This window comes from Ovis aries, chromosome 6, assembly GCF_016772045.2.
Source record: "Ovis aries strain OAR_USU_Benz2616 breed Rambouillet chromosome 6, ARS-UI_Ramb_v3.0, whole genome shotgun sequence".
In the NCBI taxonomy this organism is placed as follows: Eukaryota; Metazoa; Chordata; class Mammalia; order Artiodactyla; family Bovidae; genus Ovis; species Ovis aries.
The window spans coordinates 50603373-50626853 of record NC_056059.1 but is presented as its reverse complement, the minus strand read 5'-3'; the positions used below and the strand labels follow the sequence as shown (position 1 = coordinate 50626853).

The window sequence follows — 23481 nt, the reverse complement described above, 5'->3', positions numbered from 1 at the left end:
TAATAGTGATATAGAGTAAGCCTATAAGCTTATAGCATACATAGTTTCTTTAATAATAAACATTAAAGTGTACACTGAGTTTTTAGAGGCACATTAAAGACAATTTATATTTCCCCCTTACAATGTTGTTCATTGTATAATTTCAACAATTAACAATGAGAGTTTTTGATAATTATTAAATGAAGCTTTCATTCAGTTTTCCAGTTTTTCAGTGAGGAAGCTGCATTTCATTCCTACTTTTTTAAATAGGACTTTTGACAGGCTTCTAATTTATAATCATCTGGAGCACAGTTTATAACTTTAATTATAACTTCTACACTATAAGGGAAGTTAGCGTGATGTAGACACTCAATTAGTACTTACAGGGTGAATGAATCTATAAAAAAAGAAGAATATATGCTATAACTAAGCACTCTATTCCCACCTGAGTTTCATATTTCTCTTTCCATTTACTTTACGTGAAACAGTTTCCATAACAAACGCATTGGGTAACAGGGCTAAGACACTCAACACTGTTTTTTTTTTATTGTTACGAAGCAGGAAGTCATAAACCAATTTCAAACCACAGTCCCATAAGGAAGGAAGTCTGCCAAAAGACATGAAAGCCATAATGATTTATTTCTTGAAGGGAAAGAAAATCTGATGGGCTATTTCAAGCAAGGGCAACTGGAACTTGGTGCATTAGCAGTTATCTGTGGGATCTACTTTTAGAACAGATATTCCTTGTTTGAAAACAGAGCATAAAATGATGTTAATCTGTAAGTGGAGGAAGCTGTTCATAGCCCTTTAATCAGAGCATGGTGTACTCGAATTATCTGCCCTTCCATTTTCAACTCAGAATACCCACCAAGTCTGCACCAGCAGCCGTTAGGAGTACTCCACCTTCAATAAATTCACTGGAGTTTTGCAAGTACAAAGCCTACAGGATTGACCACTTCAGAGTAAATTTTAGCTGCATAATCAAGAGTATGGCCGAAATTGCCAATTAATGGTGCAAAGCACAAATAATCAAACTTTAGATATAGAAAAGCCCTTTATGGACTAAATATATCCACTATGCAATCTATCCCTGACTTTGCAGGGAGGCCCTGAATACTAACAATCAAAGTTATCCAAATAAATTCCTGCTGAAAAGCGACCTCTTGGCTAAAGAGAATTATGTAAGATAAAAATGAAGAGGGAAAAAAATGCCATTATATATTTAAATAATCTCATTTTGCTGTTATTTAAACTCGAAAGCAAACAAAACTCACACTATGGGAGATCTTCATGGATTAAGACATTCAAAACGGGATGGGCAACATGTAAAAGGACCCTAATAAGCTTAACAAAGTGTACCTTAAAACAGAAACATCTCAAAGTTAAGAATTATGTAACAGTAAGAAATGCAACTAAAGGGAAAACATACCCAGGGAAAAACTTCATTTTGAGCCACGACCTGAGAAGGCAACTCTTAAAGCCAAATTGAGGCTTATCAGACAAATATATGCATGCCAGGCAAGCAGTGAAAAAAACCCAGGAAAGAATATCAACACAGATGGGAACGAGATAGCTGACTTGCAGGAAACCATGCGGAGTGACAGCTCGGCAGTATCTCCACACCTGAGCTGGCAGCAGGGCCTGTGGGGGCCGGGCCTTAGCCAAGTCCGCGGGGGCCTTAGGCAGATGTGGCTTGGCACTGGGAGCAGTGTGCACAAAGTCCTGACTCTACACGCCTGCAACTCCGCGAATGGGGTCTCAAAAAATACATAAAATCAAAACTCACTAGGGGACTCATCAATACTTAACTAGATGCAAATTATACTTCTATTCAGGGGAAACATTAGAAGGGAAAAGTCTGCCAATAACTGCTATGAAAACATTTATCTGACCCTGATCCATGTTGCTCACCAGATTCAATTATTTTAAATAATGTATGAAAGTGGAAACAAAATCATTGCTAATCAATATTAGATTGATTTTGTTGTAAAAAAATTTACATTTTGGAGAGTTACCTGAAACTATCGTTATCTCCTAAATCTGATTTAAGAATCTGATTTAAATAAACTTAATTTAAGAAATTTATTTTAAAATAATGCATTATTTCTATTTGTTTTTACAGCAAATATCATCACCTATTTGCCCGTAGTTGTGTTGCTAAACACAAGTCCTTCTAGGAGAGGTTTCTAGTTAATTTTAAAAACACAGGGGAAAGAGCAGAATGAGGGAAATTGGAAATCAAGTCAGAAGTAAGATGGAAAATGTATGATATACCCATCAGCATCTGGTTAAATAAATTTACTGACATCATAAACAGCAAAATCGTTTGCACAAAGAACTTTTCTCTCACGTGAGTGAAAACTTCCTGCTCTAAAACTTTCACTCCATTATGATATTTATCGAGTGCAATTTCCTGCTTTAGGATAACTGAATTGCAGGGAGTTAATCTCGATTCAGGCTGAGGTCTTCCTGTTCACATCTCTTTTGCAAGTGGAGCTTCCTGGGGAAGCTGAAAAGGAACCAAATGTTTCACAGCTAAAGCTCTTCCCCTGACTTTCTCTTTATGACATAATTTATTTATTTTTTATTTTATTTTATTATTATTATTTTTAATTTTAGTTTTTTATTTTTTAAATTTTAAAATCTTTAATTCTTACATGCATTCCCAAACATGAACCCCCCTCCCACCTCCCTCCCCATAACAACTTTCTGGGTCATCCCCATGCACCAGCCCCAAGCATGCTGCATCCTGCGTCAGACATAGACTGGCGATTCAGTTCTGAGATTTCCAGTATTAAGCTAATGAAAGATGAAGATGTAAACATACTACTTAGAATATCCTGTGTGTAGTAAAAATACATTCAACTGTGGAATTAATAAATTCAGAGACTGAATAAGTTACAATTGCTAGACCTTTAAAAGTTCCATTAGATTTATTGCAATGGCAGCCACATATTTATATCTACTAAGAATCTTTTATCCAAAATTAGCACAAAAACTATTTTTAAAAAATTTTTCTCAGTATCATATTGTTAAGGTATTATGATGATTAAAAGCTTGTTAAACAATCTTCTCCAATGAAGTGGGTATCATTTTCAACTGATAAAATTATAGCAATGTAAGATGGAAGGTAAGTTACCTAGATTATAATTTTGCCAGCTACTTTAATGGTTTTAGTGTACTAGGGCTTGAGTTTTCCCTTCTGCTGTTGTTTATTTCAATGCAATAAGAAATAAGGATTAATGGGCAATGCAAAGGTTCTTCTGAGAACTTTAATTCTCTCAAGGTTCCAGTTCAAAGTTGCAAGATAAATACCAAATTCTACCTTACCAGTAAGATTTGACATGGCTGTTTTATTAAATTCTAAAACCGTTTTTCACTCAGTACCTCTTGGAGACTAAGGGTTTCCTGATTGTTAGCTGAGCTACTAAATATTCGTGTGTGTGTGTGTGTGTGTGTGTGTGTGTGTGTGTGCGCGCGCGCACGCAGTTGTGCCCAACTCTTTGCAGCCCCATGGACTATAGCCTGCCAGGCTTCTCTGTCCATGGAATTTTCCAGGCAAGAATATTGGAGTGAGTTCCCATTCCCTACTCCAGGGGATTTCCTGACCCAGGGATTGAAACTGTGTCTCTTGTTACTATTGCATTGGTGGGTTGATTCCTTACCATTAGCACCACCCGGGAAGCCCTGAGGATTCATAGCCCCAGTGAAAGGAAGATTTTCATGAGTCCAAGATTTTTTTACTAACAAACTGTCACAGTTCTTACTGTGATCTCTTTCTCTTTTAAAAATGTACCTTAGACTTCTGCTAGCAAAAGGTCTCCAATTGTCTGGAATATCCAACAGATACTACCCTGTTCTGTGAAGTTAACTGTTCAGTATTTTCTCAGAGGCAAGATTACCACTTGAAAAATCATCAGTAATCACTTTCTGTCCCACTGAAATTTTCCCTAGGGGTTCCTACTAACTAAAGGTTAATCATCCATGTTCTTATTTAGCTCTTGAGTTCCGATTAGATCATAGTTTATAAAGTGGATGACTGCAGACTGCTAATTCTTACCTGAAAACACAGTGAACAAATACAACATATTCAGGAAATATGTCTTATTTTTCATTTTAACAAATCCATACCTATTGTATCATTAAATGTAAAATCATGCTAAGTTTAGCTGCTCAGGAAAGAGATACTGATAAGATTTCAGTAGCCACATGTTATTCCCAATAGTGTGGGGATTTGTACTGGCTAAGTTATTTACAACCAATTATGTTCATTTTCATGCATTGGAGAAGGCAATGGCAACCCACTCCAGTGTTCTTGCCTGGAGAATCCCAGGGACGGCGGAGCCTGGTGGGCTGCCGTCTATGGGGTCGCACAGAGTCGGACATGACTGACGAGACTTAGCAGGAGCAGCAGCATGTTTTGGCTTCCCTACTAGCTCAGTTGGTAAAGAACCTGCCTGCAATGCAGTTCAGTTCCTAGGCTGGGAAGATCTGCTGGAGAAGGGACAGGCTACTGTCTCTAGTATTCTTGGGCTTCCTTGGTGGCTCAGCTGGTAAAAAATCCACCTGCAACTCAGGAGACCTGGGTTTGATCCAAACTACTGCAATTTGAAGAGAATGTAATGAAAATAGTAATAATATAATAAAAATGAATCAGATATAATATTCTAGAAAATCATTTTTGGTAATTTTTTACCACAAAATATTAATAAAATACAAAAGAGAGGGTTTTTTTCCTAAATGAGCCATTGTTTTACTATTTTATATATAATTGGTCCTCTGCATTTGAGATTTTATATAATAAATATTTCAACAAATAAAATTATTATATAATATCTTTAAAAACAGCCATTTCTCAGTTAAGTAAATTTAAAAACACGTATTTTCCCTTGACACATGAAGCAGTTATTATAAAACTTAAATTTCAAATCACGTAATGTTATCACTTAGCACATCACAAGTCTTGTCAGGTCAATTCACTTTGCAAGTGAAATAGTACAAAAGAATAAAATAGCACCAAAATTTGAATTTTAGCTGCCCTTTTAAAAAGTGTATATAAAATTCTCTAAAATTTCTGATTGTTGCAAAACTTACAATACACATAGCATTTAATAATTAAGGAGGGGCTTTTCAGTTTCATTTCTTTTTTTTTTCCTGCATGTAAAGGAAAAGATCCCACTGGTATGGAGTCCCCTGTCACTCTTTCCTGTGACGTCTTTTCTAAGCCCACTAGTGTCTCTAAACAGGCGTCACTAGGTTCCCTTCCGGTCTCGAGGGAGTTTGGCTCCTCCCAACTCCCTCCCAATTATAAATATGTAGGCTAGATAATTGACCCACCCTTTTGACTGCTGCATTGCCTCCTACTAAACCACTAACAACAGGTAGGAGAGGAAGTACTAATTAATCAACGTGAATATCTGAAAGTCATTATTGACTCAAATCCTTTGATACCTTCTTTAACTCTCCCAACTTTTAAACTCTCCCACACGCTATGGCACCTACATACCTCACATTCTCCTTAAACAGCAAAGCATATAAAAAATAAATAGAATTTGCCAAAAAATATATATATATATATGTGCACATATGCATATTTAAGTTCCTTTTTTGGCATCCTAGTTTTATCAATCAGATCCTAAAATTTAAAAACTTGTACAGTCTAGAAAATACAATAGTGAAAATAAAGAAAACCTTATCCCTTTGGTCCACAGAGCATCTGTTCATGCCAATGTTTCCATCAGAAGTATAAGAGAAGCTCATGAAAGTGCAAAATCAGAAAAAAGCAGAACCTTGGACAAGAAATTCTAAAGTTACCTAAAGTTGCTGCTGCTGCTGCTGCTGCTGCTGGTGCTAAGTCGTTTCAGTCGTGTCCGACTCTGTGCAACCACATAGATGGCAGCCCACCAGGCTCCCCCGTCCCTGGGATTCTCCAGGCAAGAACACTGGAGTGGATTGCCATTTCCTTCTCCAATGCATGAAAGTGAAAAGTGAAAGTGAAGGCACTCAGTCGTGTCCAACTCTTAGCCACCCCATGGACTGCAGCCCACCAGGCTCCTCCATCCATGGGATTTTCCAGGCAAGAGTACTGGAGTGGGGTGCCAACGCCTTCTCCGTTACCTAAAGTTACCAAGTCCTAAAGATACATTCCAGAATGTAAAAACACAGAAAAAAATTAGTGTGTTAAAAATGATAAAGAAAAATCTCCGTGAGGATAACTTATAACCTCTATTCCAGGCTAGAAGGTTATGATCATTAGATATAAAGCCACCAGATACCATGGAAAAGAGGCCTTTCTTGCTCTTAAATTTAAGATTGCAAAATGGGACTTGTATATCAAAGTAGGAGGGTTTCCAAGTTGGCTATCTAATATCATGGCTTTATCATTCCAGGTAGTTTTCAGGAACAATGTACAGGAAATGAGACACCTGAATACATAATTGTCACTTAACTTTCCATCTTACTTAGACTCAGGTACCTGAATCCATTCTAAGCGTCTGCAGACCTACTCCCCTTTCCCTTAACTGGCCTCTTAGTTACAAAGAAATTTCCCAAGCAGATCATGTATGTAAGTATACAGATAAGAGACCAAACAGTTAAACAGGTCAATTGTGTGTATTTTAGTAGAATTAGGACTGCAATCTTCATCTCACAAAACAACAAATATTTGGTGGAATTTAAGGCCAGTATTTTAACACATTTCATTGGCACACTTGATTTCTTTCAATGTCACATAAAAAATTTAACAGTAATATTTACTTTGATGTCTTTAAAAAAAATCTGCAGTTATGAATTGATTGGGCATTGCTGCATAGATAAACATCTTAGGGTCAATTATAAACTATAAACACTGTATGATATGAAATTCTTGAGTCATTACTTAAAATTAGATACAAAGATGGTTGACTTATGTTCATGAAAATTAAATCTATATAGTAATGTACCCATTAAATACACATTCAATCATTTGGGGTGAAAAATTTCCAAAATGTGTTCCATAGTGACCTGAATTCTTAAACAAAGGACACATGAAGACACTGAGATCATTATAAATACTAATCAGGTTGCCTAAGGTAGTGTCATCTGAAGCCAGTGAAGTATGTGTAACTTTATGGATCCAGAAAAAGATTTACTCTTAGACACATATGTTTCCCTCACATTTGAGAAATATTTCTTGATACCTCTAATATCAGAATACATATGTGGTGTTAATAATTTTTTATTTAGATTCTATTCAGCTGTTTAAACTAGGAGTGGCAAATAAGCACATTGGTACAATCATGGATAAATGAGAAGCAGCAGGTTCTGAGTACGGACTTAGAAGTGACTTATGTGAGGTTTCCCAAGTACATTTGGTAGCATCTTTTTTTAGTTACTTGGTGCTCTTTTTCACTGTTTCTAAGTTTCATTTTTATTCCAAATAGAAAAGGTTATTCTGAGAATTATGCTTAAAATGTATAAATTTATCAAAATGCAAGGAAGTATTTATAGTAAAGCAAAAAAGAAACTTAGATACCAAATGACTAGGATGTGAGCAGCATAATCTTCCTTTTTTCCTTTCCAAGTGGCAGCTGAGGATATTGAGACCCTATTTCATCATTAATGAAAAGGGATTTGAGAAATAGTGGGATCAAAAACAAAACTGATCCTGAAATCCCAGGCTAACAGAGCACCCTGGGATTATATCTCCTACTTGTGATTAGACAGCTATACCCATGAGGTAACAGCTGTACTTGATGTAACACTGTGATTTACCCACTTGGTAATGTAGCCTCTACATCAAGAGAAGTTTCTAAGCGTCCATGTTTATCTTATACATGGGTAGATAATTTTACATAAACGACAGAGCCATTGATATTCAAATAACTTACACTGAATTGTCTACACATGAGAGATCTCCATGGTGACCCATCTACACAAAACTTTTAACTCTAATTTAACTTTATATTAGGATGTTTCTAAAAATCTTACTCATTGACATATCACTTTACACTTAGGATCAGAAAAATAAAGATTTAAAAATTATATACCCATTTTAGGCCAAACATAACATATTTAACTTGCTATTTGCCATTTATCTATGCCCTTCTTATTCAATTGAGTAATCAAGTTGAGAACATTATGATTGTGTGCAGATTCATTCTATTGATAGATAAAAACAAATCCAACAAGTTGATTCTGCTTACAAAGACCAAGATAAATAACATGTTTGTTTGATTTTATGCTTCATTCTACACAGTACCACTGGCTTTACATCTTCAAAGCACTTCATGCCTTAATGTGAAGATCTAATGCAATCTAGTCCAAGATAGTAACAATAGAAGACTAATATTTTCCATTTAATATAATATTTTCCTTGGTCTTTGAAAGTCCTCGAGGGGTAAACTATTTTAATTTAACAGCTGCAATTGATCTCCAAATATTCAGCAATATTAAAAGCAAAGAGAGTGCTTTTTTCTTTAATCACTCAACTTAAAACTAAAATAAATGAAGATGTTCATAGCATGTGCTCAGAAAGCCAGGGGAAAGAAGAGTAAATAACTTTTGACAAATAACCTTCTTTGAACAAATGATGATATGGTGAGAGTCTCACCCTTGAAAAACTATAGCTTTTATAGTTTTATTATACATTGGCCCACTTTATTTCTTTACTTGTTGTTCAGTCACTAAATCATGTCCAAATCTTTGTCATCCCATGGACAGCAGCACACCAGGCTTTCCTGTCCTTCCTTATCTGCTGGAGTTTATTCAAACTCACATCCATTGACTGGTGATGCTTTCTAACCATTTCACCCTCTGTTGCTCCCTTATCCCCCTGCCCTCAATCTTTCCCCGCATCAGAGTTTTTTCCAATGAGTCAGCTCTTTGCATCAGGTGGCCAAAGTACTGGAGCTTCAGCTTCAGCATCAGCATTTATTTATTCATTCATATTTAAGATAATTAACAGTCATCAGTAAATGGCATTTTTATGTTATTGTTTATAGTGTTTCCTATTGCCTCAGAGGAGGAAAACACTAATCTTAAGAAAATATGAAAGTGAAAGTGAAGTTGCTCACTCATGTCCAACTCTTTGCAACACTATGGACGGTAGCCTACCAGGCTTCTCCTTCCATGGGATTTTCCAGGCAAGAGTACCGGAGCGGGTTGCCATTTCCTTCTCCAGGGGATCTTCCTGACCCATGGATCAAACCCAGGTCTCCTGCATTGCAGGCAGACACTTTACCCTCTGAGCCACAAGGGAAGCATAAAATTGTTTCTAAAAAGTGACCCATAATATTTTGGCATTTTTATAATAAACAGTTTTTATGTCCAGTCCTCCCAAGCATCTCATGCCAAGGATGCTTCTTCCAGTTCTGGAAGGTTAAGTGGCATGAGGGATTGATATATCAATATAATGTTACCTCTGTGTTCTATTTTATGATATATTAATATGACACAATTACTCAACATGTGTAAGACTTTAGAAAAAAGGCCATGTCTCATTTAATTGTTTGAGAAATAAGCATGGTATTTTCCTTACCAAGTAGGTAAAATAGCATACCTGCTTCCTATTATTGTTGCTTGGATTTAATATGATGCATTTTAAGAACTTAGCTTGGTGTGAACCACATTATAAGCACGCAAGAAAGTATGTTTTTACTTAGCATCAAGAGCTTATATATCAATTTGAAAGCAATTCTCTAAAGCTGTGTTGTCCGATATGGTAGTCAATAGCTCCATATGGTTACTGAGTACTTGCAGTGAGGTTAATCTAAAATGAGTTGATGTCCTGTCATTGTAAAACACACACCACATTCTGCAGACAATTTCTATGAAAGGAATGGCAAATATCTCATTAATAATTGTATATTGATTAAATCCCCTAGAGGAGGAAATGGCAACCCACTCCAGTATTCTTGCCTGGAATATCCCACGGGAAAAGGAGCCTAACAGGCTGTAGTCCATGGAGTCTCAAAGAGTTGGATACAACTGAGCAACTGATGTGACTGAACACACACAGTGATTAAATATTGAATTAAAATGTTTTGGATACAGGGAGTTAAGTAAAGTATATCATTAAAATTAATTTTATAGGATTCATTTTTATTGTATTATTGTGCCTACTAGAAAATGTAGAATTACATGCATGGCTTCTATTGATATTTTATTAGATACTGCTGCTCTAGAGTATTTTCCACAAGAACAACCCAGGGTGCTTTTTAAAAATGTAGGTATCTTGCCCATGCCTGAGGTGAAGAGAAGCAGAACTGTACTTCCTAAAAGCTCCTCTGGTGAAACTTTTGTAGGCAAAAATTTTAAAACCATTTCCATAGATGCTGCCAAGCATCTCGCCTCATCCTGTCCTGTCTAAAAGTCCTGAAAGATTTGACTATTGTTACTTAGTGTCTGGTGAGAATATAGTTTGACATAAGTAAGAGATGCCAATTAAAAAGCCAGTGGTTACTTTAGGAGGGCTTTCCTGGTGGCTCAGATGCTAAAGAATCTGCCTGCAATGCAGGAGACCCGGGTTTGATCCCTGGATCAGGAAGATACTCTGGAGAAGAAATGGCTACCCACTCCAGTATCCTGGCCTGGAGAATTCCAAGGACAGAGGAGCCTGGCGGGCTCTTTACAGCTATGGGGCTGTAAAGAGATGGACATGACTGAGTAACTAACAGTTTCCCTTAGGAAGGCTAACTCAACCAAATGATCAACCTCAGGATTAAGGGGAATTCACAGACACTTGATTTTAGAAGTAGAAGTGGAGTTGGAGCAAGTGGGTCTTTCTTAATATAGGGTGCAGACAGAACTATATAGAGGATGAAGAGGAAGAGGAACTCTTCTGTGATTCATTTTTGGACACCTCTCTCTAAGACACACAGTTGAGATGCTTCAGAAGGAGGGGGAAAGAGTCAAAACGAAGGGATGCCTTACTGTTGTGCTTCTCACTTGTACTTTCAGGAGGGCTCATCAGTGTCATTTGTACTTTGAGGAATATCATGGTAAAGTGAAGTATTTAATAAATTCAATCAAATTTAGGATAAAGACAGTTTACACTGAGAAAAATTAATACATGAAATTTGTTTAATATAAAATCATATAACAAGCATAACTATACCCGAAAAAGTGGCCCATTTTTTTCTGATAGTGTTATACTAAAAGTTTTCTGGTTGTTTATTCAATCTGAACATTTTTATTCTGTCATGTGACAGAACTATCAAAGAAGTGATAACAGGCAGCAGAAGTAGAAGCAAAATATAAACAAGAAAATCCAAACAGAAAAAAATACATGATTATTTTTCCTATAGCTAAAAAAAAAAAAAATTCACTTTAGAAATTTCAGTCCAATTTCCAAATACTATCACAGAACTATCAGCCATCAACAAGAAGAGACAATCATTGATCAGGAGAAGAAACCAACAGATTCTCTGTGATATAGCTTAATGGTAGCCAACACGTCTCAGAGCCCTGGAAAGGGAGAGAAGAACTCGGACACGAAAATAAGAATTTGGGGGGAAAAAGCAAGCTCATAACTCCAAGGAGGCTGTGCGGAGAAAGGAGGGAGGAGGAGAGCTGGCAGGAAGCCAACACTGAGGAGTGTTTGGAGCAATAGAAGACCCTCTTCTCCCATTTCTCTCTTCTTCCCTTTTAATATCTTCAGTAACAGTTAGGAAACAGATACCATGGGAGAAATTTTGGCAAGGGAATACCCACAAATATGCAGAAACACTGGGAATACTGTCCTTGAGAAAAAATAATGGAACTTGAAGCTTAACTCTCATACTTCTGGAAACTTTAAAATCTGATTTTTCTTTTCAGTAATAAAAATTGTATGCATGTGTACATGAACACCCTATTTCCAATCTACAGAGGTAATGCCAATATTTTAAAGGAAGAGTCTGATGAAAAGATAGGACTAAGTTTCATTACTGGGGATGAAGGTGGCTGAAGTGTTGAAATCAAATGAAAAGAAATAAAGACAGAAATATAACCCTAGCTTTTTGAGCCACATTTGTTTTTAACTAAAAAAAAAAAATAGGTAGGATAGCTCTGTACTTAGAATGCAGATTAGTGTGTGAAAATTAAATGATGGTATTTTCTGATGTAAAGTAGCATTTATTTCTTAATTTATTTTAAAATATTTTGATTAAATTAGGTCATAATATGGTAGAAAAAGCCTTTGATTCTATTATATATATATATATATATTTATTTATATTTATAGTAAGTGCTTAGTCACTCAGTTGTGTCCGACTCTTTGCAACCCCATGGACTGTAGCCTATCAGGCTATTCTGTCCATGGGGATTCTCCATGCAGGAAGACTGGAGTGGGTTGCCATGACCTCCTCCAGGGGATCTTCCTAACCCAGGGATCAAACCCACGTCTCTCACATTGCAGGTAGATGCTTTACTGTCTGAGCCACCAGGGAAGCCACATATATATAAATATACACAGTATATATTGTAATGTATTTATTTGTATTTCAATGAAATTATAGTTAAGATAAAGAAATATTTCTACAATTTATTTTATTTTTGTATAAAGATAAACCTGTGGCATCCAATAATTTAGTATTCAATCTCCATTTATTCACTCTTCCTAGAAAATAGGAGTTTTTTCTTTTTTTATACAACACAGCTCAACATAAACTTGGCTGTTTGATAGGGTTTCTTTTGTCTGTCAAAGAACCTTTACTTTCAGAATTTCCTAAAAGCTGATCAACTAGTTCTAGGAAACTCAATATCCTCTGTTTTAACATTAAAAAGTATAAAAACAAAAAGGAATCAGGATATAAAATAAACAGAGTGATTGCTGTATCTGTCCAAGAAGAAGGATGGCATCCTTGACACCTCTTGTCTCAGCATAATTTTCGTAGTACCACCATCTAATCATAATACTTTACATATTTATATCATTAATTACCATTTGATCCCTCCAGCAGATATGATAGCAGAGACAGCAGTGATTTTTGTCAATGCTATTCTTTGCCATATCCCAATGCCTGGAGCACTCCCTGGCATACAACATACTAAATATGTACTAAATAAAATTTGGTTGCTTACATTCATTAATTTGACCACTGAAACTGTTCTCTAAGCTTTTATTCAGAGTCTACTATGTATAGGACACCATGAATTCAGTGATTAATCAGATATAATCCTATTTCCTGAGCAAGTTCTATCATTGTGGGAATCACTTCAGTTCAGGAATACAGTCATGTTCGGCACTTTGCAACCTCATGAACTGCAGCATACCAGGCCTCCCTGTCCATCAGCAAATCCTGGAGCTTACTCAAACTCATATCCATTGAGTCAGTGATGCCACAAAACCATCTCATCCTCTGTCGTCCCCTTCTCCTACTGCCTTCAATCTTTCCCAGCATCACGGTCTGTTCCAATGAGTCAGTTCTTCACATTAGGTGGCCAAAATATTGGAGTTTCAGCTTCAGCATAAGTCCTTCCAATGAACACTCAGGACTGATTTCCTTTAGGATGGACTGAATGGATCTCCTTGCTGGCCAAGGGACTCTCAAGAGTCTTCTCCAACACCATAGTTCAAAAGCATCAATTCATCGGCGTTCAGCTTTGTTTATAGTCCAGCTCTCACAGATACACATGACTACAGGAAAAGCCATAGCTTTGACTAGATGGGCCTTTGTTGGAAATGTAATGTCTCTGCTTTTTAATGTGCTGTCTAGGTTGGTCATAGCTTTTCTTCCAAAGAGCAAGCATCTTTCAATTTCACGGCTGCAGTCACCATCCGCAGTGATTATGGAGCACCTCAAAATAAAGTCTGTCACTGTTTCCACATCTATTTGTCATGAAGTGATGGGACTGTATGCCATGATCTTAGTTTTTTGAATGCTGAATTTTAAGCCAATTTTTTCACTCTCCTCTTTCACTTTCATCAAGAGGCTCTTTAGTTCCTCTTCACCTTCTGCCATAAGAGTGGTGTCATCTGCATATCTGAGGTTATAGATATTTCTCCTGAAAATCTTGATTCCAGCTGTACTTCATCCAGCTCAGCATTTCTCATGATATACTCTGCATGTAAGTTAAATAAGCAGAGTGGCAATATACAGTCTTGACGTATTTCCTTTTCCTATTTGGAACCAGTCTGTTGTTCTACGTCAAGTTCTAACTGTGGCTTCTTGACCTGCATACAGATTTCTCAGGAGGCAGGTCAGGTGGTCTGATATTCCCATTTCTTGAAGAATTTTCCACAGTTTATTGTGATCCACACAGTCAAAAGCTTTGGCATGGTCAATAAAGCAGAGTAGATGTTTTTCTGGAACTCTTCCTTTTTCGACAATCCAGAGGATGTTGGCAATTTGACATCTGGTTCCTCTGTCTTTTCCAAATCCAGCTTCAACATCTGAAAGTGCATGGTTGACATACTGTTGAAGCCTGACTTGGAGAATTTTGAGCATTACTTTGCTAGCGTGTGAGATGAGTGCAATTGTGCGGTAGTTTGACATTCTTTGACATTGCCTTTCTTTGGGATTGGAATGAAAACCGACCCTTTTCCAGTCCTGTGGCCACTGCTGAGTTTTCCAAATTTGCTGGCATATTGAGAGCAGCACTTTCACAGCATCGTCTTTCAGGATTTGAAATAGCTCAACTGGATTTCCATCACCTCCAGCAGCTTTGTTCATAGTGGTGCTTCCTAAGGCCCACTTGACTTCACATTCCAGGATGTCTGGCTCTAGGTGAGTGATCACACCATCGTGATTATCTGGGTCATGAAGATCTTTTTGTATAGTTCTTCTGTGTATTCTTGCCACTCTTCTTAATATCTTCTCCTTCTATTGAAGTGAAAGTGAAAGACCTAGGACTTCCATGGTGGCTCAGGCAGTAAAGCTTCTGCCTATAGTGTGGGAGACCAAGGTTCAATCCCTGGGTTGGGAAGATCTCCTGGAGAAGAAATGGCAACCCACTCCAGTATACTTGCCTGGAAAATCCCATGGACGGAGGAACCTGGTAGGGTACAGTCCACGGGGTCGCAAAGAGTCGGAGTTCTTCTGTGTATTCTTTCCACCTCTTCTTAATATCTTCTGCTTCTATTAGGTCCATACAATTTCTGTCCTCTCTTGCGCTCATCTTTGCATGAAAATTTCCCTTGGTATCTCTGATTTTCTTGAAGAGATCTCTAGTCTTTCCCATCCTATTGTTTTCCTCTATTTCTTTGCATTGATAACTGAAGAAGGCTTTCTTATCTCTCCTTGCTATTCTTTAGAACTCAGCATTCAAATGGATTTACCTTTCCTTTTCTCCTTTGCCTTTTGCTTCTCTTCTTTTCATAGGTATTTGTAAGGCCTTCTCAGACAACCATCTTATTTTTTTGCATTTCTTTTTCTTGGGGATGGTCTTGATCCCTGCCTCCTGTACGTCATGAACCTCTGTCCATAGTTCTTCAGGCACCCTATCAGATCTGATCCCTTGAATCTATTTGTCACTTCCACTGTATAATCATAAGGGATTTGAATTAGGTCATACCTGAATGATCTAGTGGTTTTTCCCACAATTCCCTAGAATTCAAGTCTGAATTTGGCAATAAGGAGTTCATGATCTGAGCCACAGTCAGCTCCCAGTTTTGTTTTTGCTGACTGTATACAGCTTCTCCATCTTGTCTGCAAAGAATATAATCGATTTGATTTCAGTGTTGACCATATGGTGATGTCCATGTGTAGAGTCTTCTCTTGTGTTGTTGGAATTCAGTTCAGTTCAGTTCAGTCGCTCAGTCGTGTCTGACTCTTTGTGACCCCATGAACCACAGCACGCCAGGCCTCCCTGTCCATCACCAATTCCCAGAGTCCACCTAAACCCATGTTCATTGAGTTGGTGATGCCATCCAACCATCTCATCCTCTGTCGTCCCCTTCTCCTACTGCCCTCAATCTTTCCCAGCATCAGGGTCTTTTCCAATGAGTCAGCTCTTCGCATCAGGGCGCCAAAGTATTGGAGTTTCAGCTTCAACACCAGTCCTTCCAGTGAACACCCAGGACTGATCTCCTTTAGGATGGACTGGTTGGATCTCCTTGCAGTCCAAGGAACTCTCAAGAGTCTTCTCCAACACCACACTTCAAAAGCATCAATTCTTTGGCACTCTGCTTTCTTTATAGTCCAACTCTCACATCCATACATGACTACTGGAAAAACCATACCCTTGACTAGATGGACTTTTGTTGACAAAGTAATGTCTCTGCTTTCCAATATGCTGTCTAACTTTCCTTCCATAACTTTCCTTCTAAGGGGTAAGCATCTTTTAATTTCATGGCTGCAATCACCATCTGCAGTGATTTTGGAGCCCAGAAAAATAAAGTCAGACACTGTTTCCACTGTTCCCCCATCTATTTGCCATGAAATGATGGGACCAGATGCCATGATCTTGTTGGAATAGACATGTAAAAATTAATTAGAACACAGCATGTTCTTTATTCACTCTATGTTGAATAAAGACCAAAAGCAGGAGAATAACTCATTTACTTGGGAGTTAGGGAAAACACTGCATAGGAAGTGACACTGAGCTAAGACACTAAGTCTTGGAATATATGTCTGTTGCTGAGTAATGGAGAAGGATCAAAGGACATTTTAGAAAGAAAAGAATGTACAAAAAGCATGGAGCTGATGAAGCAAATGTTCCACAGAGCAAGGAGCAAATAGTTTAGTGTGGCTAGAGCAGAGCATACTTGGGAAATAAATCAAAAAGTACAGATTAATTAATTCACTTGCTAAGACTCTTTTCCTCTGCTCATCAGTCTTCTCTTTATCCTATAGGAAGCTACTGAAGACTTCACTTGCTGAGAAAATAACTTAGGAGGACAAAGATATTTTGAGGGTTCAGGCCTAGAGGCCCATCTTTTTATTGTGAGCAGCAGTGAGGAAGAAGTATATGGAGGTAGAGAGAGTTTTCAGGGCCCAACAAGCAACTTGTTTGTAAACTTCCCTCGTGGCTCAGGCGGTAACGAGCCTGCCTGCAATGCAGGAGACTTAGGTTCGATCTCTGGGTTGGGAAGGTGCCCAGGAGAAGGAAATGGCAACCCACTCCAGTATTCTTGCCTGGAAAATCTCATGGATGGAGGAGCCTGGCAAGCTATAATCCACAGGTTCACAAAGAGTCAGATACGACTGAGAGACTTCACTTTCTTTCATGGAAACTTCTCTAGATATAAACAATTACGAGAACCAGAACTGTGCATCACTTACAACTACCACCAAGAGATGAAGAAAGCAGTAGCTTTAAAATTTTAGGAAATGAATTTTTACATGCAGTTTATTTATTTAAAAACAGAGATGCACATACAGTTTTGAACAATAAAGTTTTACAACTTTCTAAGGTAAAGCACATTTGAGTTTTTGCCCCAGTTAGTATTACAGAAATGCACAAATACTATGAGATGTTAAGCGAGCCTGGTGTTATTATATCAACCTCTTAGAAAGTTGAATCCGTGAAGTCACAGAGCCTCAGGTTTCAGTCTAGCTCTATCCCTTATTAACTATACAATCTTGGGCAAGTTGTTCAAGCTTGAGCCTCAGTTTTTTTACCTGAGAAAACCAACACAAAAACAACATCCTTCAGCACTGTAAGAATTAAATGACCTAATCAGCCTAAACACACCTTGCACAGTGTCTGATATATAATAGATCCTCTGTCAATGTGGATGTCCTTAAGCCTCCTTATAAACATAATTGTTGAAGCCACCTGAACACCACCAAATAGTTATAGAAACTCATCAGAAGTCTTGACCACCCATTCACTTGTTAAACTATGCAATTAGATAATGTAAAAAAAAAATATGGTTTTCTCAAGGGTTCACTTAAAATATTTAAATACCAAATCAAATTGAAGATAAAATACTGAAATCTTTTAAAAGGGTATCTGTATGTCATATGATAAATGATGAATCTCTTTAAATGTCTTACATACTTCCTTGAATAGTATTATCTTATGACCTTCACTTTTGTACAGCAATAAAAGTACCTTGAGCCTGACAAGATTTATTGTTTCCAACTACTATCTCCTGCATTGGGTGTGAATTTCATTCTCATTAACACTGTACAATTTAAGACCTTTAATTCACAACCTTTGCAAACCTGAAACACCTCAGACCCCAAACAATCTAAAATAAATCAATATATAATGTTTTCTAAAGAAGAAAGGAAAAATAATAAAGTGATACATTTTTGCTCATATCACTAGGTCTGCTCGAATATGACAGCCTCCTTCCTTTTCACTTGATAAATGTCTTGGGAATGCTTTGCTGCTTGCCTGATATGGAACTGAACTTATTTCAGGACATGTTCTAATGAGTCATGGGAGAGACTAAGAGTAAACCATTCTACTACTGCCTGGTCCTTCCAGAAAAACCTAGAGAGTGTTTGCAGCATATCTTTTTGTTGTTGTTGTTAAATTAATTTCTTTATTTTAATTGGAGGTTAATTACTTTACAATATCGTGGTGGTTTTTGCCATACATCGACATGAATCAACCACAGGTGTACATGTGTCCCCACATCCTCAACCACCATCCCCCCAACTCCCGCCCCACCCCATCCCTCTGGGTTTGCAGCATATCTTGATGTCTGAGTAGATAAGACAATGGCGGTGCTAACTGAGAAAGGAGGCTTAAGTTATTATTGACAGTCCAACCTGACTCCAATTTGACAAGTGGAGTGAAAGTCGCTCAGTTGTATCCAACTCTTTGCCACCCCATGGACTATACAGTCCATGAAATTCTCCAGGCCAGAATACTGGAATGGGTAGCTTTTCCCTTCTCCACGGGATCTTCCCAACCCAGGGATCGAATCCAGGTCTCCTGCATTGTAGGTGGATTCTTTACTAGTTGAACCACAAGGGAAGCCCAATTTGACAAGGGGGTGTATAGAGATTCAGTGTATCTTATGAAAATGTATTTCAGAAGCACATGCATGCATGCTAACTCTTAGTCACTTCAGTCATGTCCCACTCTTTGTGACACTATGAATGTTTCCTCTGTCCATGAGGATTCACCAGGCAAGAATGCAGGAGTAGGTTGTCATTTCCTTATCCAACGGATCTTTCTGACCCAGAGGTCGGACCTGCTTCAGAAACACACTCAAATATATTTTGTTGAGAAGTTGCTACGTCATGCCTTACTCTTTGCAACCCTGTGAACTGAGTCATGCTAGGCTTCTCTGTCCTTAACTATCTCCTAGAGTATGCTCAAATGCATGTCCACTGAGTCAGTGATGCAATCCAATCATCTCATCCTCTTCCACCCTCTTCTCCTCCTGCCCTCTATCTTTCCCAGCATCAAGGTCCTTTTCAATCAGTCACCTCTTCACATCAGGTAGCCAAAGTATTGGAGCTTCAGCTTCAGCATCAATCTTTCCAATGAATATTCAGGGTTGATTTCCTTTATGATTGACTGCTATCCAAAAGACTCTTAAGAGTCTTCTCCAGCACCACAATTTGAAAGCATCAGTTCTTCAGCACTCAGCTTTCTCTTATGGTCCAACTCCCACATCTGTATACATGACTACTGAAAAAACTATAGGTTTGACTAGACAGACCTTTGTCCACAAAGTGATGTCTCTGCTTTTTAATATGTTGTCTAGTTTTGTCATAGCTTTTCTTCCAAGGAGTGTCTTTTAACGTTCTGTCATTATGTTTAGTGGTTTCTATTGTCAGTAACACTTTGAATAAAATGAAGATTTTATCAGTTAATTTCCTAGTTCAGTTCAGTCACTCAGTCGTATCCGACTCTTTGCGACCCCATGAATTGGAGCACGCCAGGCCTCCCTGTCCACCACCAACTCCCGGAGTTGGACTCACGTCCATCAAGTCGGTGATGCCATCTAGCCATCTCATCCTCGGTCGTCCCCTTCTCCTCCTGCCCCCAATCCCTCCCAGCCTCAGGGTCTTTTCCAATGATTCAACTGTTCGCATGAGGTGACCAAAGTACTGGAGTTTCAGCTTTAGCATTATTCCTTCCAAAGAACACCCAGGACTGATCTATTTTAGAATGGACTGGTTGGATCTCCTTGCAGTCCAAGGGACTCTCAGGAGTCTTCTCCAACACCACAGTTAAGCATCAATTCTTCGGTGCTCAGCCTTCTTCACAGTCCAACTCTCACATCCATACATGACCACAGGAAAAACCATAGCCTTGACTAGATGGACCTTTGTTGGCAAAGTAAAGTCTCTGCTTTTTAATAAGCTATCTAGGTTGGTCATAACTTTCCTTCCAAGGAGTAAGCGTCTTTTACTTGCATGGCTGCAATTTCCTAGTAGTCAAATATAATTCAAACCTTATTTTAAATTATATTTATAATTATTTATTTTCTTTATTTATGTGTGCAACGAAGTTACAAGGTATTGGTAACTACTCCTTTGAGAAGAATACTTGGAAGGGGCTACTTTGCAATTTTTAAAAATTCATCACATATATAACAATTTTTATATTTTCATTTTAAATGAGAATGTAAGCAACATGAGAACAACAGAGCCCAACAGAATGTAGGTATTTAATAAATATTTGCTGAATGATAACAGAATCAACCTGTTCTCTAACAGAGCCTAAAAATGGTCCTTGCCATGGAAACCAGGCTCAAACTGTCTGAGCCCTGTGCCCAAAATCCAAAATTACATGGCACATGGAATGCCACCTTACATGGTGAGTTCTTGGTAGTCTTCCTAAGGCTTAGGGCCTACTTCAAAAATGTCTCAAGTTTGTTGACATTATATCTTCATACATCAACTGAGAAAGATTTGTAATTTATATGAAAATATACTTTTTATGAGATTTCTCCTAACTTAACAACATTACCACTCAGAAAATATGCTGTTCACAGATTACAGCAACTGCATATAAACTGAGAGACTTTCATTCTGTTTCTTATCAATAAAAGAGTTGTAAAGGTTATCTCTCTCTTTGCAGTTAAAGATACATGAAGGGAAATGAGATATGTACCAGAAACAAAAAGATTTGGTTCAAAAAGTTAAGAGAAAGGCTTTGACCTTGTCTTTTATAGTGCCCATGATTGTTAATAGTGACTTAAAGAGTTGCCCAGGCATGATGCTGACATTTGTGGTATTTTATCTTCCATACCAATCCACTAATAACTCTTCTGCTTTAATTAATATAATTTCATCAGAGATTCCTGGAATCTAAGCACTTATTTCTTTCAGAACTTCCCAAAATCCATGACACCAAGTTCAAATGCTCCCATTTTGAAGCCTAATATTTTTAACTGGTTTACAGTAACATATCATTTACCAACACCATTGCAAATTGAATTACCATTTATTTAATTAGTAACAGCGTGTGTGGGGTCAAACACCTTTATTCACAAATTTTGTCCCATTTATTCTCAGGCATTTTCACTCCCAAACAAGAATGCTAAAGGGAAGAGAGAGAAAAACAAGAGACTGCGTGTAGAAGAATCTGGGTCAAAGTTCCATCACCAACTTCTGTGGCCACCAGTAATCGCCAAGATTCACTGAAAGACAAGGACTTAGGAAGGTTTGAAAAAGTGTCAGCAGAAGAAGAGCCCACATCTTCTAATATTTATTTGCATTGTTTACATTGCTCACATTCAGACCAAAAGATAGCTTTGGAGATTCATTATTTTAAGTGAAATATTGAGGCTACTCAACTATAGTGAAATTTTCCTTCAAACTTCAGATTCAAAACTAAAGAGAAGAGACAGCAGGTAGCTGCTGATACCCTCCTCCTGGCATTATTCTCTTGGTTTGGAAATGTGTTGTGAGAACAAAAAGAGTAATAAATTTTATAGAGGCTAAGAAAAAATGTAGATATTTATATTTGCGCTCTGCTGTGCTTAGTCATCTTTGCAACCCCATTTAAAGAGTATCAAAGAGTATCAAATTTAAGTGCATCCACATAATGTAAGGGCTGACTTCCCTGGTGGCTCAGATGGCAAAGAATCCACCTGCAATGCAGGAGACCCAGATTCAATCCCTGAGTTGGGAAGACTCTCTGGAGGAGGAAATGGCATCCCACTTCAGTACTCTTGCCTGAGAATTCCATGGATAGAGGAGCCTTGCAGGCTACATTCTACGGGATCACAGAAAGTTGGACACAACTGAGCAACTGACACTCTCACTTTTACATAATATAAAACCTGAGTTCCAATTATGTAGCTGACAAACTTTCAAAAAAACTATTTCCAAACTATGATTATTTCACAACGTTCTAAAAGATAATGATATAAGAAATATTTCATAGTGTGCATGTGAGGATTTAAGAAACATTTTTTTAGTTGAGAAGCAGAAGAGGGACTCCTATTCTCAAAATGTTTCTGAGATCTTTGATCCTCTAACACTTTAATCAGAATAACCCAGCAAAGGATATTTATTAAGTACTATCACGTTTGAACATCCAAATGCCTCTGTAAAATCTTCACTATATTAAGCTCACTCAGAAATAATTGAATTGGTACAGCATCACGTTTAAGATATCTTAAAAGATTTTAAAGACAAAATTCTGATTGGCTCATACTATACAAGGGTATAGAGGTTAGAAATTTTTAAAAAATTGTCACTTTGCACTAGCATTAGCCATACAGCTAGTGATTCTCAACTACTTTGTAGTTCCAGTTCCAATATCTTAGTACGGAGCATAAAATCCTTAGAAACAGGAACTCCACTCATTTTATCACTCACCATTTCCACTCTGTGACAAAGGACACCTCTAAGTCTTGCCCTAAATATTTCTATTTCCCTGTCCAGAAAACACCTACTTGACCTTGAAGGTTCTATGAAGGTCACTATCTACATTCCAGGAAAAGTTAACATCTTTTTTCTCTCCCATACTACTTCATATATATGCAGTCCAAGTGTTTTCAGTTCAGTTCAGTAGCTCAGTCGTGTCCAACTCTTCGTGACCCCATGGACTGCAGCATGCCGGGCTGCCCTGTCCATCACCAACTCCTGGCGCTTGTTCAAACTCATGTCCATTGCATCGGTGATGCCATCCAACTATCTCATCCTTTGTCTTCCCCTTCTCCTCCCGCCTTCAATCTTTCCCAGCATCAGGGTCTTTTCCAAAGAGTCAGTTCTTACATCAGGTGGCCAAAGTATTGGAGGTTCAGCTTCAGCATAAGTCTTTCCAGTGAATATCCAGAGTTGACTTCCTTTAGGATTGACTGGTTGGATGTCCTTGCAGTCAAGGGAATCTCAAGAGTTTTCTCCAACACCACAGTTCAAAAAGATCGATTCTTCGGTGCTCAGCTTTCTTTATAGTCCAACTCTCACATCCATACGTGACTCCTGGAAAAACCATAGCTTTTACTAGATGGACCTATATTGGCAAATGTGTCTGCTTTTTAATATGCTGCCTAGGTTGGGCACGGCTGTTTTTTCCAAGAAGCAAGTGTCTTAATTTCATAGCTGCAGTCACCATCTGCAGTGATTAAGAAGCCCCCCAAAATAAACTCTGTCACTGTTTCCATTGTTTCCCCATCTATTTGCCACAAGGTGATGGGACCAGATATCATGATCTTTGTTTTTTGAATGTTGAGTT

At 37.8% G+C, this 23481-nt stretch overlaps 1 protein-coding gene across 7 annotated transcripts in view; it reads right to left on the bottom strand.

Moving 5' to 3' along the window:
- The window catches only part of PCDH7 (protocadherin 7), a 466886-nt gene that overhangs the window by 410468 nt on the left and 32937 nt on the right, over positions 1-23481 (bottom strand). The window contains exon 2 of one of the 7 annotated variants that reach the window (XM_027970920.3): positions 1-23481. This exon is cut by the window's left edge and continues 15162 nt beyond it; it is cut by the window's right edge and continues 22620 nt beyond it. The exons of the other annotated variants lie outside the window; for them this stretch is intronic. The gene's annotated coding sequence lies outside the window, so the exon portion shown is untranslated. 7 annotated transcript variants of the gene reach the window in all.